The sequence below is a fragment of the Zootoca vivipara genome, chromosome 14 (assembly GCF_965207765.1).
Source record: "Zootoca vivipara chromosome 14, rZooViv2.hap1.1, whole genome shotgun sequence".
Taxonomy (NCBI): domain Eukaryota; kingdom Metazoa; phylum Chordata; class Lepidosauria; order Squamata; family Lacertidae; genus Zootoca; species Zootoca vivipara.
Window position 1 is genome coordinate 23,730,864 of NC_142597.1, and position 15,193 is coordinate 23,746,056.

Genomic DNA, 15,193 nt, shown 5'->3' on the forward strand with positions numbered 1-15,193 from the left:
GTGGCTCCTAAACTGTGGAACTCCTAACAGAGATGTGTCTGGAACCTTCATTATACAGCTTCTGGAGAATCCTGAAGGTGCATCTCTGGCCTGTGGCTTTTGACATTTGAGGTGTATATTTTTAGAATCCACCTTATTTCTGCGATTGTAGACTGTTTAAAACTGTTTTGAATATTTAATAATAATAATAATAATAATTATAATAATAATACCAAAGAAACCAACCCTCAAAGCAGTTTGCAAAAAATATATAAAACAATAAAATTATCAATAAGCAGAATTAACAACAATAACGTTAAGCTTTCAAAAAGTTTAAATAACAAATAAACTAAAAACAGATTAAAACTTGCATCAGTGTTCTAAATATATGGGTATAATTATGGCAATGCATGCATGTCCAAGGAAAATGTATAGAATGTAAGAGAGAGAGGGGGGAGGGAGAGAGGGAGGGGGAGGGGGAGGGGAGGGAGGGAGGGAGGGAGCATGCCCACCACGTATGAACTCAACAGAATGCTTTGAACACATCCATTATTCTCACCAGTGGGCATGGCACTTGTTTGGAGCTGTGATTCCTGCATCCACATTTGAGCTCAGTGATAGAGTAGCCTTTGGCAAGATGCAATCTCCACCTTTGTTCCATCTCCAACTGGAAAATAGGAATGATGCTGATCTACAGGCTGGTGGGAAAACCACTAAATTAGGAGAACCTCTGAACAGATGCCGCATGTTTAAAAAAATGACACGAAAGTTGCCCAATGTAGTGGAAGAGAAGTTGACTGCAGCGTTTTCCGATCAGTAACTAGTAACGCAGGAAGCTGCCTTATTCCAGGGGAGACTGTAGTCACACCGCTACCATACCTTTAAAGGGTATGGCTTCCCTCAAAGGATCCTGGGAGCTGTAGTTTGTTAAGGGTGCTGGGAATTGTCGCTTTTGTTAGGGATAACCTACAGTCCCCAGGCTTCTTTAGGGTTTAGATGGCTAGCTTGTATGGCCAGCTTGCCCAGGGCTCTCTACCCCGGCAGCATCTCTTCAGCAAAGGCAAGAGAAGTAGTTGTTCGGGGGTTGCAGGGAGGCTGAAGACCCATTGCAATTTCTGCAGCAGAGTCCCAGTGGGTTCCCTGTTTCCAGCATCCTAGAGCCATGCAATCAACACAAAAGGAGAGCTTTTTAGTCACTGCAAAGCCTTCTAAACCTTGGTTTTGATAAAGGAGGAGGCTCAACCACTGAGGGTTGGCAAAACAAGCATACAAACTTTTTGCTTTGCAAAAGTGCATGTGTTAGGCAAAATTACACAGAAACAGGGCTTTACTGGGGGAATATTTGCACCAAAATGCTGGTGAATTTTCAGGAAGACACCAGCATGGTGTAGTGGTTGGATTCCAAACCAGGACCAGGGAGACCAGGGTTCAAATCCCTCCTCAGCCATGAGGCAAACTGGGTCACCTTGGGCCAGTCACTGCCACTTAGCCTAAATTACACCACAGGATTGTTGTGGGGAATAGATGAAGAGGGCAAAAACCACATATGCCACCTTGATCTCCTTGGAGAAAAGGGTGGGATATAAATGCAATACTTTTTTTAAAAAATCAAACACAGATGTCAGGGGGACTCCCTACAGGGAGCCTCTCCCCATCATCCTGACCAGCACTTCGCCCAGCGAGAGCGGTAGCAGCGGGTCAGGTGGGGGGAATGAGGAGGGAAGCGGAATGGAGGGAAGGCTCAGTGAGGTATCAGAGCCCCTGCACTGCCCAAGCCAACTAGTGGAGGAAGGAAGGCTCAGCGATGTATCAGAGCCCCTGCACCGCCCTAGCCCACAGCTGGAGGAGGGAGCACAGCCGCTTCCGGCACCCGAATTGAGGTGAGAGCCCAGATGTAGGGTGAGAGGGCAGCGTTTTGGGGTGTCCAAGCTACTGTATTATGCTGGCCCCGAAGCAGACGGGCGCCATTGCCGGATTCTGCGAGTGACTAGGAGGGCATGTTTCCTGCCATCTCTGCACTGTAAATACCAGTAGTATGCACAATAAAACCCTTAAAGACAGAACGGACTGGAGCGTCTTTACTCAGGAGTAGCCGCAACAATCCCCTGACAGCGGAGAACCAAATTTATGATTGGAAAAATGAAAAATGAAGAGAAACCAAAACTGACAGATTTCCACATCTCTGCTGGTGAGGCATCTGGGGGGATTTTTAGAAGGTAGAGCATGGATTTCAGGGTTGTGAACTGAGAACACTAGATAACATTTCTGGCTGGGGTGGGAAGACGGGCCCCTTGGCATCAGACAGATCTCAAGTAAATGAGTCTGACCATCTGAATTGCAGGTCTGTCCAACTTGGGACCTAGGAAGCCAAATACAGCTCACCAGCGTGACCTGTTCGGCTTCGCACTGGGAGCTAAATAAGCCTTCTTGGGTTCCCCAGACCATCAAGAGCAGGCATCCCCAAACTGCGGCCCTCCAGATGTTTTGGCCTACAACTCCCATGATCCCTGGCTAACAGGAGCAGTGGTCAGGGATGATGGGAATTGTAGTCCAAAACATCTGGAGGGCCGAAGTTTGGGGATGCCTGATCAAGAGACTCAGATGGTCAAGCCTTTGGCAAACCACAATGCATGGTCAGTTGGCTTCCTTTGGCTTTTCTCAGAGGAAACAACCTGCTACTGTTTTGATATGAAACATGCATCTTACACACACACACACACACACACACACACACACACACAAAGGAAGCTCAAGAACAGCCGCAGTAATCTTTACGCCAGGAAAAGTCAAATAGGCTCCTGAGGACAATCAGCAAATGGGTGTAGCTGGTATTTTCTATATTCTATACATGTTCTCCTCACACCACCACCTTTCCAAGGAATTGTTTTAACACATGAGCCTGGCTTTTCTCATTCCTTTTCGTGAGTCCATGTCCCTCTCCTGTTCTCAGAATCAGGACTCGCTGAACCTAAGTGGAGAATTTTTGTTGGCGCAGGTACAGTGTCCAGAATGCTTGCAGGGCTGGCCAATTAAAACAAGCCAAAAACTGCTGAGCAAAGTGCTTTTGGGCCAATATCTGCTTACATTCCCTTGCTGGAAAGAAGCGGGAGGCCTCTCACACACACATACAGACACAGAACAGAGAGAGGACTTTTCTTGTTCTTAAGGAGGAATACATCTTGTGGATTGGCCAATGCCCCTCCTACAGATGGAGAAGAAACTCAATTCAGTTCACATTCAAAGGTGAACTCAGAGAATCTGTATTTTCCAGAACAATATGTGAGACAAAACATGACTATCTTTTGGAATTCACCTTTCTCCAGATTTTGCAGTGCTGTTCTCTAAGTCCAGTGCGGCATGCACAAAGGCATATACTAGGGTAAAGTGTGCATAAAACTGCATATATTATTGAATGAAGCATGCCAAAATGTCATAACAGCTTTGCCGAAATGTGTATATTGGGAGAAATTCACACTAAAAAGCTGGTGGATTTTTATGAGGACTTAAAAAGGAAAAACCCACACGTGGAAATGTGGAAAACGGAATCTAAGGTTGGAAAAATGAGAAACTGAAAGGAACTGAATATGGCAGATTTACCCATCACAAGATCCCTTCCTCCAAAAGCTGAGTTGACTGAACTCTCCAGGAAATTGCATGATAAAATGACCAGATACTCAAGTGTCAAACAATGCTTATATCTCACTATGTGGTGCCAGTGTTGCGGAAATGATGGTTTTCACCAGGAGGAGCACCTGAAAATCCATGTACACCCTCTATGGGGCTGGGACACTGGGGGTGAGAGGAGGTGTTTCGGACAGTCATTGGACCTGAGTTCAAATCCCAGTTCAGCCATGGCGTGACCTGTGATGAACTGCAGTCATCACCACTCCTGGTGGTGTAGCCTTACTGGAAAGATCAGTAAACTAAATTTACTGAGGAAGGCTTCCATTGAAACGCACTGAGCATTTTGCCATTTTGTTAAAGTTATACATATGTTTCTCAGTGCCACACTCTTTATTTATTTTGGCTTTCTCATACTGATACAATACAGAACACAGTGAGGGTTCTTGCAAAATGATACATGCAAAGCCAGTATCCAGCAGCTTATAAAAATGAACATTGGAGTATTGTTAACATAAGAAATTATTTGTAACTTTGGTTGTTTATGCCAGTATGGTGCATTCTTTCTGTGAGAAATCTAAGTGCATTTTCATATGCAGTCTTGGTGTTCCTTATACTGAGGCCACCCTATGACACCACTTTCAACAGCCATGGCTTCACCCAAAGAATTCTGGGAGCTGGAGTTTGTTAAGGGTTCTGAGAGTTGTTATGAGCTCATATTCCCCTCTCAGAACTACAATCCACAGAATTCCTTGCGAAGGGAAATGGAATGTTAAGCTACTCTTACAAATCCAATGTCAATGTACTAGTCTTATAAATGCTTCAAACTACCCCACCCCAAACCCAGTACCTGGATGTGAAAGGGTAGAAATAGGATCAGTCCATCTGCCAAGGGGAGATCTGCAGTAAAGAAACGTAATCAGAAATCATCAGTCATTATTGATAAGTTCTTTCCTCTTTGCATCTGTAGGAGGACTTTGACAATGACCGCTCCACACATCAATGGGGGGCGACTTTTGCGTGATCAGACGCAGCCCCCTGATCCCAGAGGGCGATTCCCTGGTAGTTCGGGGCTGGCACCGCCTTCCCAGGTAGGATGCCAGGGGTCTCCGCCTACCCAAGCCTAGCGTCCAATCCTGCCTGGGGAGGTGTTGCCAGGAGATGGCCAGGTAAGGGGAGGGACTGTCCGGCTCACACAATAGAATTTGAATCTTACCTCCAAGCACCAGTTGGTTCCAGAGCTTCTCCCACCCTCCACACCCTCATTCAAGTTCTTTTGCAGGTTAACCTTTTCTCTACAGGTTCACAGGCGCTGCTACGTCAAGACCGCTGTTGAAGGGTCGGAAATGAATTTTCCTGCATTGGCAGATTTTGCCATTCCCGTAGCAATACGTCACAACTTTGGCAGTGTCGGGCCTTGGGCAGAATTCTTTGGCGATTTTCCTAGAGCGAAGGGCGTGAGGTGGAGACCTCACCCCCTTTGTGGCAACAAGATCGGGTTATTGGGGGAAGCCTTGACCATGCCAATAGGCATCATCACTTCCCCCTTCCAGCGGCGGCGAACAGGGGGTGGGCTCTCTCTGCTTGAACATATGTTCTCCAGAGCCAGCCCCAACCCCTATGCATGTGGATAACCCCAAGGCCTCCCAGAACCCTGGCTGGGAAGGATAACGCCCAATGCCTGAGCCAAAGTCTCCCTACATCTGAATCTTAATAAAGTTGTGGCCAATTTGAATTCCATAGCATGTTGTCCTGCATCTTTATTCCACTCAGGGGGTCACCTGGGGGTTTGGGGGACTCCGCCTGTCCACGCAATAGCAGCACCTCAAAAAGAATACAAGCTAGTAACTAGCGGATCTGACTCTTGAGAGACTGTGTCACTTCCCCACGTTTTTACTCATAATTCTGCCCACAGTATTCTGTGATTTATTTATTTATTTATTTATTTAAAAATCCAATCATCCCAAAATAAGTATTTAAATATATGCTTTCTCTCTCTCAAAATATGCGTGTATATTTTTTCCTTCAAAATACTCATGTAAATGTGCAGTTTGATACATTTAAACTGCTGTCTTGCAATATTCAGAGGAGTGAAAAATCCAATGGACACCTTTCACTTCTTTTCCTATCAAGGGTTTGCTTTCTGTCACTTCCAGGGGTCACATGAGTAACTGGGTTTGGTGAGAGGCAAGGAACAAAAAGTACCAGAGGCAAAAGTGGCTGGAGCGCATGGAAGCGATTCTTTTATACAGTCACCAAGATGCCAAAGGTTTTGCCGGCATCCACGATCGAGAGCATCATCTTGGTTCCAGAACTCACCCCAGCCAGGCAATAGCACTTGGGGGGGCAGAGCAGGGCAAATGAGGAGTGCATCTTGGGGTGAGGGTGTGTGACCTGGGGCATGGCCTGGGAAGAGCCAGGATGGCCAGATAGCGAGGTCTGGAGGGCTACACCTGGCTTCCAGGACACTGGTTTCCCATCCCTAGTCTAAAAGACGTGATTCGTGCTCTATCATAAAGGCATTTGCAAAGATGGAATCCCTTAAGCAGGGCTGGAACAAGCTACTGTATTTCTAACTCCAAGGTGTTCCCAGTCCTGAATATTTTGCCTACTGATTCATTCCCAACCAGAGTTGCAGCTGCAAAAAGGGTATTGCACGGAGTAGGATAGCATTCAGAAATTGATTATAAATTGTATAATCTTAGAAGGCTGCACAATCCTAGAAGGGGCATGACTGTGAGGTGCCAGGTCTGTGAGCATGAAGACACCCTGAACTTCTGGCTTTCTTGCTGCACTACTGATGTTTCTGTGGCCAGAATTCCTCCCTCCCCCACCCAAAAACCCCCTAAAACTTCCCCTATGTGCATAAACTCCATTTATTGTTCAGCAACACAGACTGCCCCCCACAAAAGGCCCCATTTGCAAAGCGCTAAAAGATAGGCACACCATTCCAGTGCCCACTTGGCAATCCCTTCTTCCCACCGATTGCCATCAACATTGCCACCATTAGACAAAGCATGGGCTTTATTGGGGCATCTGGGGATGAGCTTGGCAGTGAAGCCTTTGGCCTCCAAAAGAGGGGAGACCAGGAGACGTCGGAACAACAGCCAAGGCTGCTATTCCTTTGTGTTTTGCACTTTCATTGAACTCATACTTTGATTGAGGTGGGTAGATAAACGTTTGGGGACAGTAATTCAGAGATTCCTCACCCTTTCCAGAGAAGAGAAGCCCATCGCCATGACAACACAGTTAAAAAGGGGGCCAGGGCACAAATATTACCCTGGCAGAGAGAGAGAGAGAGAGAGAGAGAGAGAGAGAGAGAGAGAGAGAGAGAGAGAGAGAGAGAGAGAGAGAGAGAGAGAGAGAGAATTACTAAGGGTGGGTTAGGGTTGGGAGGGGAATCAGATTATCGTCAATTGCATTGATGTATCGCCAAAAGTGACTCGTTTTGACTTTCTCCAGGGCAGAGTTTTGGGCTTACAGTGGCGTAACTGAGATTGGGACATGGTCGATAGCCCTCAAAAGACAAGCTTCAGCCCAGCAGATGGTCTCTGCATTCTGATTCGGAGGCCAAGCTGCAGGAGCCAAATGACTTTCTAAACCTTTGATTACTGACCTATGTGTTTGCTTCGAGAGCCACAAAGGTACAAAAACTCAGCATGGGACGACTCTTGTAGTTCCTCATCTTTCTCTTCTGGGCAATTTTATCCTCCTGGCTGTTGGCCAACACCTCTATCCTTGTTAACTTTTGTGTCTCCAGGAAAACACCTGCAGCTCTTTGTGTGCGAGAAGGAGAAAGAGAGGGGAGGGGAGGGGAAATCCACCACAGGTTGAGACAATGACTCCCTGTTTATTCTTTTGTTACATTTTAAACACATAGACAGGACAATGGAGCACAGTTTGCCATAACTGTCGGCCAATCAGGGCTATCAGACAAGAGACACACAGTGAGTCAAATCTGGCAAAACTCCACGATGAGCTGCCATGATTATATGGCTGTTTCCAAGTAGCTGGTCCCAACTGGGAAAGTGCTAGGCACACCCTATTCTTTGTGTGGTTTCTTTTAAATCCGTTTAATTTTTACAGCTTCTTCACCCAATGGAGTTACTGGACAGCCTATCAAAAAGAGGGGTGGCAGCAATGATTGGTAAGGCTGGGCATTTGCCAAGAGCCCACACCCCAGCAATAATAATAATAATAATAATAATAATAATAATAATAATAATAATATATTATTTATACCCCGCTCATCTGGCTGGGCTTCCCCTGCCACTCTGGGTGGCTTCCAACAAACATTGAAATACATCAAATATCACAGATTAAAAACTTCCCTAAGCAAGGCTGTTTTTAGGTATTTTCTAAATGCCACGTAGTTGTTTATCCCTCTGACCTCTGATGGGAGGGTGTTCCACAGGGCGGGTGCCACTACCGAGAAGGCCCTCTGCCTGGTTCCCTGTAGCTTTGCTTCTCGCAGTGAGGGAACTGCCAGAAGGCCCTCGGCGCTGGACCTCAGTGTCCGGGCAGAACGATGGGGGTGGAGACGCTCCTTCAGGTATACTGGACCTGGGGCCCACTGACAACAGCTGCCCTTTGTAGACCTGCTCTTGCTCTTCATTACAGTAACCTACTTGTACATTTGCCCCTTGATCTGGCCCAGCCAATGGTGTGAGAAGGCGGAGCAGCAGGGACCACTTCCTGCTTCCTCATTGGTTCTTGGTGGTGGTAGAGGGGAGGAAGAGGAACTATCAACAATGGTGGGGGGATTCACTCAGGAGTGGTTCACCAGTTGGGGTGAAGCTGCTACCCAGCTTTCTGAAAAGTGGGTCACTGTTACTTACTAGGAAGGAGAGGGAAGAGGCAGTGGAGAGGCCAACACCAGTAGAGACTATCTGACATGCCTGCTGGTGTGTTCGTACCATGCTGACCTCCCCACGGTCTCACCCTCCTGGTAACCCACCTTCTGGGGAGCTAGTACAGCCACTCTGTCCCACCTGGCAAGTCTTGTACCTCATCTTCCTACCAGGAGACTCCAGGGAACAAACCTGCAGCTCTCTGCTTACAAAACACACACTCTTCCAATGTACTGGACCCTCCCCTGGTCCTGCCCTCCGCACGTCCCTCCAGATGCCATAATGAGCAGGACTGGAGGTGTGCAGCAGAGCAGGTGGGGAACGGAGTCTGAGAATAGGGTTGAAGAATTGCGTTACAAAATTCAGAGAAGTGCCAGTTTCAAAAGATGGCTGTGTTTCAGCTCACAGAGTGCTACAGAAAGTGTGAATTAGACAGCACCACACTAAAATCTGAACCAAATCTCTCCCCCCACCCCCACCCCCTGTGTGTCTGTGCAGAATGGGCAGAACCCATTGTCCCCTTTCTCTGGTGGAGCCTAAGAATTTTTAATGGGACAGAGCAGATTTGCAGGTGGTGGTTTAGTAAACCCCACCTAGGCTTTGGGACCAGAGTCTTCCCCATTGCTTGGGGAGATGCCAGAGATTGAACTTGGGACATCCTTCATGCAAAGCATGTGTTCTACCTCTCAAGCTGCACTCTACATATATCCCTTTAAAACTCCCCTCCCCCTTATGCAACATATGTGTTTTGTAGTGCTGTCTAGACGGATGTTCAAGTTGATTCCTGAAGCAATACAGCTCACACCCAACTGAACATACCTACGCACATACTTGGTTTAATCCAATGTTCTAACTGCAGGGTATGAGAAACAACCTACTCCCAGCAGCCAATGTCACTGATACACATAAGAGAGGGACTGAGCACAATTTACTGCTATGCCCCACTTGCGGGTCTACCAACTCTTCCCTCTCTTGTCCCGAAGCATGAAAACAGAGGCTTGCTGTGGATCCTGACAATTTGCATTTTTAATTATCCAAGAGTTTAATTAGTATTGTGGCCTTAATCAGGGGTGGGGAAGATAGCTGAAGTCATCAGAGCTTAATTAGGCTGGAAAGCAAAGTTTCCTCCAATCTGGAAGGCTCTCCAATGACACCAAGGTGAGGAGCCTGCAGCCTGTTTTGACTCTGGAGTAATGGCAAAATATTCTAAGCAGGGGAAAGAGGAGGGGCTTTTTTTTAAAGCATAAAAATAAAAATAACTGGTTGTGCATGGCCGAAGGGGGAAAGAACCCATCACCTCCCTACTCTCTTCTGCTTCCTTTCATTTCAAAGGTGGGTTTTAATGCCACTTTGGGATGGGAGAGCAGCTGCAGTCGGCTTGGAAGCCCCCTCCCTACTCCAAGCAGAGTGCATGACTGCTCACTTTGCATATGAAGCGCCTTTCAGAATCTCTTTCTTTGTTCCTGTGCACCTACTCTTCCCACAGCGCATCGCTAAGCTATGGAACACAGTACAAGGAGGTGCTTCAGTGCTGCCCAACCAGAAACCTAGTCTCCCTCGGAAGCATTTACTGCCAGGAGAAACCAACGTATACGGAAACTCGTGGGCATGCGATGAAGCTGCACAATGGAAGAAGGTTCATGACAGATAAAAGAAAGCTGTTCTTCATGCAATACATAAACTATGGAACTCGCTCCCACAGGAGCCAGCTTGGACGACTTTGAAAGAGGATTAGACAAATTCATGGAGGAGAAGGCCGTCAATGGATACTAGGCATGGTGGCTATGATCTGCCTCCATGGTCAAAAGCAGCACTGCTTCTGAATACCAGTTGCTCAAAACCGTAGGAGGGGAGAGGGCTCTTTTGCTTGGGTCCTTTTAAGGGCTTCCAGAAGAGGCCTCTGGGTGACCACTGTGAGAACAGGATATTGGACTAGATGGGCCATTGGTCTGATCCAGCAGGCTCTTCTTTTCTTCTTAGGGTTGTATCCAATGTACCACCAAGTTAAAACCATGTAGCAATACTGTTGCTTTGCTGGAGAAATGTTTTGCTGCAGTGGAACATTGTTGCACAAGAGAATGCACATACAGGTTGCTAGTAACTTTGTTGCACAATGGAGGGTGCAATTTGTTATGCAGCAAATCTCCCCCAACTGCAACAGTTGCACTTGATTCCCCAGCTGCACAACATTAAAACTGGCCTATCTGGTAACGCAAGAGTCCAAGGCACTAGCAAAAAGGAGAATGTTGGATACAGTCATTGCTCCTTACCATGTGGCCAACCTCGCAGGGGACACAAGCAAGCACAGGGGAGAGAAACCTGTTCAGTTTTCATTTTAATGTAGGTCTACCTGATTCGTAGTTCCCAAGTGAAATGAAGCAGAGCTATCCTTCAAAATTGGCACTTCTCTGGATGTTGCGGTACAGTTTTCTCAATTGTGAAGCATGCACAAAAAAGTATATAGTTTGTGAAAGTAGCACTACTTGCAGGGCCGTCTTAAGCGTACCCGGTGCCCGGGTGCGGGAGCTGCGTGGGGCTCGGCGGGGATGTCTTTGTCTGCTAGCCTGGCCGCCTTCTACGCGCGCTTCCAGCCAGCCCGAGGCAAAGCCGGAGCGGTGCTGGAGCAGCAGCAGCGGCAGCAGTGCCTGGAGATCGTCTTTGTGTCGGCCGAGCAGGATCAGCAGCGCTGGCAAGAAGCCACAGGGGCCATGCCGTGGCTGGTGCTCCCCTTCACCAACAAGCGGCGGAAGGTGGGTGCTGCAGAGCGGAACAGGGTCCTAGTACCCCTGCTCTGCTTGGGCTCCCTGCTCTCCCCTGAGTGGCGCAGCTGGTGGAGGGAAAAGGGAGGCCGCTGCGCAGCTCCCCCACTCGCTGGGGCGCCCCTCAGCACCCCCTGAGCGCCCAGGCGCCCCGGCGCCCCGCGCCACTAGAATCAATGGGCGAGGCGGCCCTGACTACCTGCAAATCCAGACTTGGACTCAACTGAGATTGGGAGCGGCTAGGTCACTACCAAGAATCAGAGTGCCAACTTGAAAAAAATATTGGAGGGCAGGTAAGCCCTGCCCCCACATAATTGATTACATGACACAGCACACACACACCATTTGAATGGCAACACCCATTAATGGGGTGGGTGGGTACCTGGGCCCCTTGAATATTTTATGGGGGGGGCTGAAGGGACCCCGGCTCCTAGGAGTTGGGTCCTATACCAAGAATAATGACCCCTTCTTAGGTGAGTATTATGTACAAGTGAGACCCGCAATAAAATGTTGCAGCGTAAATTGCTTCTGTTCAGTGTTCCAGACAACCACACCCATTTTGAAGATAGCCATGCAGCATTCTTATAACATTTGGACACTGATCAAAATCCTACGAAGATGAAAAATAATTAGACATGTGTGCTGATTTTTCACTGACGTTGATGGTTATTATTAGGAGGTCTAATCTTCCCTGATCTGAGATACTAAGGGCAGGATATACTATACATTTAAAAATATGTAGGCAATAAATCCAAGTAACTACAAAAGCCAGATCAATACTGGAAAAGGGTAGAAAATGTTGGCATTATGGTTTCCCCCTGGAAATTCCATCTCACCTGCTGCTTTGTCCCAAACTCTTAAGCATTCTCATTTCCCTGCCTCATTATGTGTATGCTGATAAGAAGCATAGATTTTGTCCACCCTGCATACGTCTAGACAAAGGGCACAACAGCAGGACCACTGGGAACAATATATATCAGTCTGAGGACCATGTCCAATAACGTCTAGGTCAGGAAACTCTTAACTGCAGACTCAGGGAATTAAGTCGGCTGTCATCACTTCTTAATTAAAAAAATAGCGGGGACTCACTTGCATTCCATTGCTGTGGCTAAGCCTATTTGTCATCTGTCCTCCCTTCACCAATAAACAACCCCAATCACCCCTGGGGAGGAAGAAGGAAAGTGGGGTTGGTGGGGTTGGTAAAGGAAAGCAGGTGTACGTTCGCTTGGGAGTCGCTGACTGACACATAGGGTTAGCAACATGTACCCCCACACCAACTAAAAAGCTGAGCCTTTACATATCCCAAGGCTCCCTTGTTTACTAGAAACCCCTGATCATGCAAACTAGAAAACATCCAGCACATCTTTCCCTTGGAACAGTAAGCAAAGAAAATCCTAAAAGGTGTGTTTGCATCACACAGAAAGCTGTGATTTGATGCACACCGGGGTTGTGTACACACCAGACATTTAAAACACATTCCCCACCCCCACCCTGTCCACACCCCCTTTCTCTCTCCATCCTGCTTTGCAGCTGTGGCTCAGCTGGATGGAAGTCAGGTGAGCAACACAGCCCACCATGCCACCAGCTGCCAGCACAAAAGCTCTAGCTAATGTGGTGCCCCTCTCGATGTTGTTGGTCTTTGCAAGTCCTGAGCAAGTTGTCTACCGCTCAGCCCAGGAAAGGATTGAAAATTGCATGGAGATTCCTTAAGAGCGTGGATGTCAACAAGGAGGAGAGAGTCAACCTCTCAGAGCTGTCTATGGCCCTTGACAACATGCTAATAGCTTCCAAGAGTGGATTTTAACACGAGTCTTTTGCTTCCCGTAGACACAAACGTCACCGTCTTGGAGCACAGGCAGAACAAATCTCCATTGAAAGAGAAAAAGCAAGGACTTGAATGTTTTCAGATGTTTTTGAACTGTTCTAATGTACTCTTTGGCTGTTTTGTTGCCTGTCACCCTAAGCTCCTTTGGAGGAAAAGTGGGATACAAAAGTAGAGCTCCAACCAGCATGCACAAAGGTCAAGAATGGTGAGAGCTGCAGCACAACATTGCTTGGAGAATGCCATGCTGGCTTCCCTGGGTGTAGTGTACTGGTAAGAAGGTTGAAAACTCATCCAGATTGCAGAGCTCAGAGCATAGGCTCTGCTGAGTTTGCTGGATGAGGCTTTAGGTGAAGGTGGAGAAGGGCAGTCCCTTCAAGGCACCTATTTCTGGCCCATGGCTAGCTGTGAGTGACTTGAACTTTGATGGGAGCCCAAGGTCTTTCCCAGAAAAAAATGATACAAATCATTTGGAAACAAACAGATGGCTTTATATAGATTTTACACACACACACACACACACACACACACACACACACACACACACACCATCATAAATTCCCTTAGCACCAAATTCCCAAATCATTTTTATGGGGTAAAGTTGGACACAGATTGGCTATATCCAGTAGATCTCAACACTGTTAATTGATCTCACAAAGGCTCCAACTTGGGCTTTGAAAGTTGGACTGGACCAAGAAGTAGCGCATTTCAGTCTCTTGCAGCATGCCCCTGACCACTTCCATGTGCTAAAACATACTGAAAGCATCTGACTTACGTTCAGTTCTATGTCTTTCTTTCAGAGGAGGGAAATATCACACTGGGGCCCCAGCTACACCATACATTTAAAGTGCCATCATACTGCTTTAAACAGCCATGGCTCCCCCCCCCGAAGAATCCTGGTAACTGTAGTTTAAGGGTGCGGAGAGTGCTAAGGAGATCCTTATTCCATTCCAAGAGCTACAATTCCCATAGTTCACTGCAGGGAGGGATGGACTGTTAAACCACTTGTAATTCCCAACAACAAGTGTTCAGAGGAGTATTGACTCTGATGGTGGAGGCAGAACACAGCCATCATGGCTAGTAGCCATTGAAGAGGATTTGGTAAGGTTTTCAGTAAGCAGACGGGAGTCATTGTTCAGCAACATCTGCAATAAGTCAGAAGACAGAGGGGCATGTGCCCAAGGCCTTCTGGGAAAGGACGTGACTGCCAGGGACCACATTGCCATACACATTCCTACCTTTTCATGAGCATCGTCCTAGTGGTAAATAAATACCATCCTGTCCGATAAAACTAGAGTGGGTTTCAAATGATGCTTTCATCTGTACTGGGAACTTATTAAAGGCAGAAATAAATGAAGCTGATCTTAATTTGCAGTCAGGGTTACCTACAGGGAGAGATTAAGAACCAAACGAGACAATAGCCATCTATTTCTGCCCAAAGATCAGATGACTGGAGAAGGAGGGAAAATTATCTCTCACACACATAACCTTTATAAAGCTGATGGGGAGTTGCCCAGGTAAGCTAGTCTTCGTTTGTTTTAAGCCACATTCCATCTGAGAAGCAGGCCAGTTCAAAATATTATTAAGAAACACAAGCAGGAATCTTCCCCATGCAGCTGAGCTGGGACACTGGGAGGTGACGAGGACAGGGAGGAGAGAAGGTTGTTTTCTTCTGTTGCTAAGACAGATTTCTGCCTCCCTCCCACCTTCCCCTCATGCAACCATTAGTTCCTCCTTCCCATTGGCCTGCCGGTTGCATCGAATGATCATGACAGGTTTTCATTCCCCTTGCTTTATTGGCTTAGTCTTGTGGCCTATTGTCAGGGGGAAGCAAATCAGATACCTAATCAATAGTTGGCAAAGGCTGCAAGAGCTAGCCATTTGCATCAACACTCTCACTGTCTGGGCTTCTGCACTCAAGATAAGCATCGCCTTAGCCTACGACAAGATGGAGCACCATCAGAATGTTGTTCGGTCACAGAGGGGAAGAAGCAAGTGCAAACTCTGGTGATGCCATTAAAGGCCCAATACATTTTGATGCCTAGGGCAGAGCAGCAAATGACACCCCCTCCCTTAAATTGAGGTGCATAAATACCCAAGTATTTTGGCACCAGAAGCACTTCCTACCCTCCTGCCTGTAATTGAAATATATCAACAATATA

At 47.1% G+C, this 15,193-nt stretch overlaps 1 long non-coding RNA gene across 2 annotated transcripts in view; it reads right to left on the minus strand.

Annotated features, from left to right (window-relative positions):
• Positions 1-533: 533 nt before the first annotated feature.
• The window catches only part of LOC118097159 (uncharacterized), a 97,103-nt gene continuing 82,443 nt past the window's right edge, over positions 534-15,193 (minus strand). The window contains exons 4-6 of one of the 2 annotated variants that reach the window (XR_015947132.1): positions 7,217-7,376; positions 4,451-4,500; positions 534-646 (exon numbers count right to left, since the gene is read on the minus strand). This is a non-coding gene — a long non-coding RNA (uncharacterized LOC118097159). Of the gene's footprint in view, positions 678-4,450; positions 4,501-7,216; positions 7,377-15,193 lie in introns of both variants that reach the window. The other variant, XR_015947131.1, reaches the window with a different exon arrangement.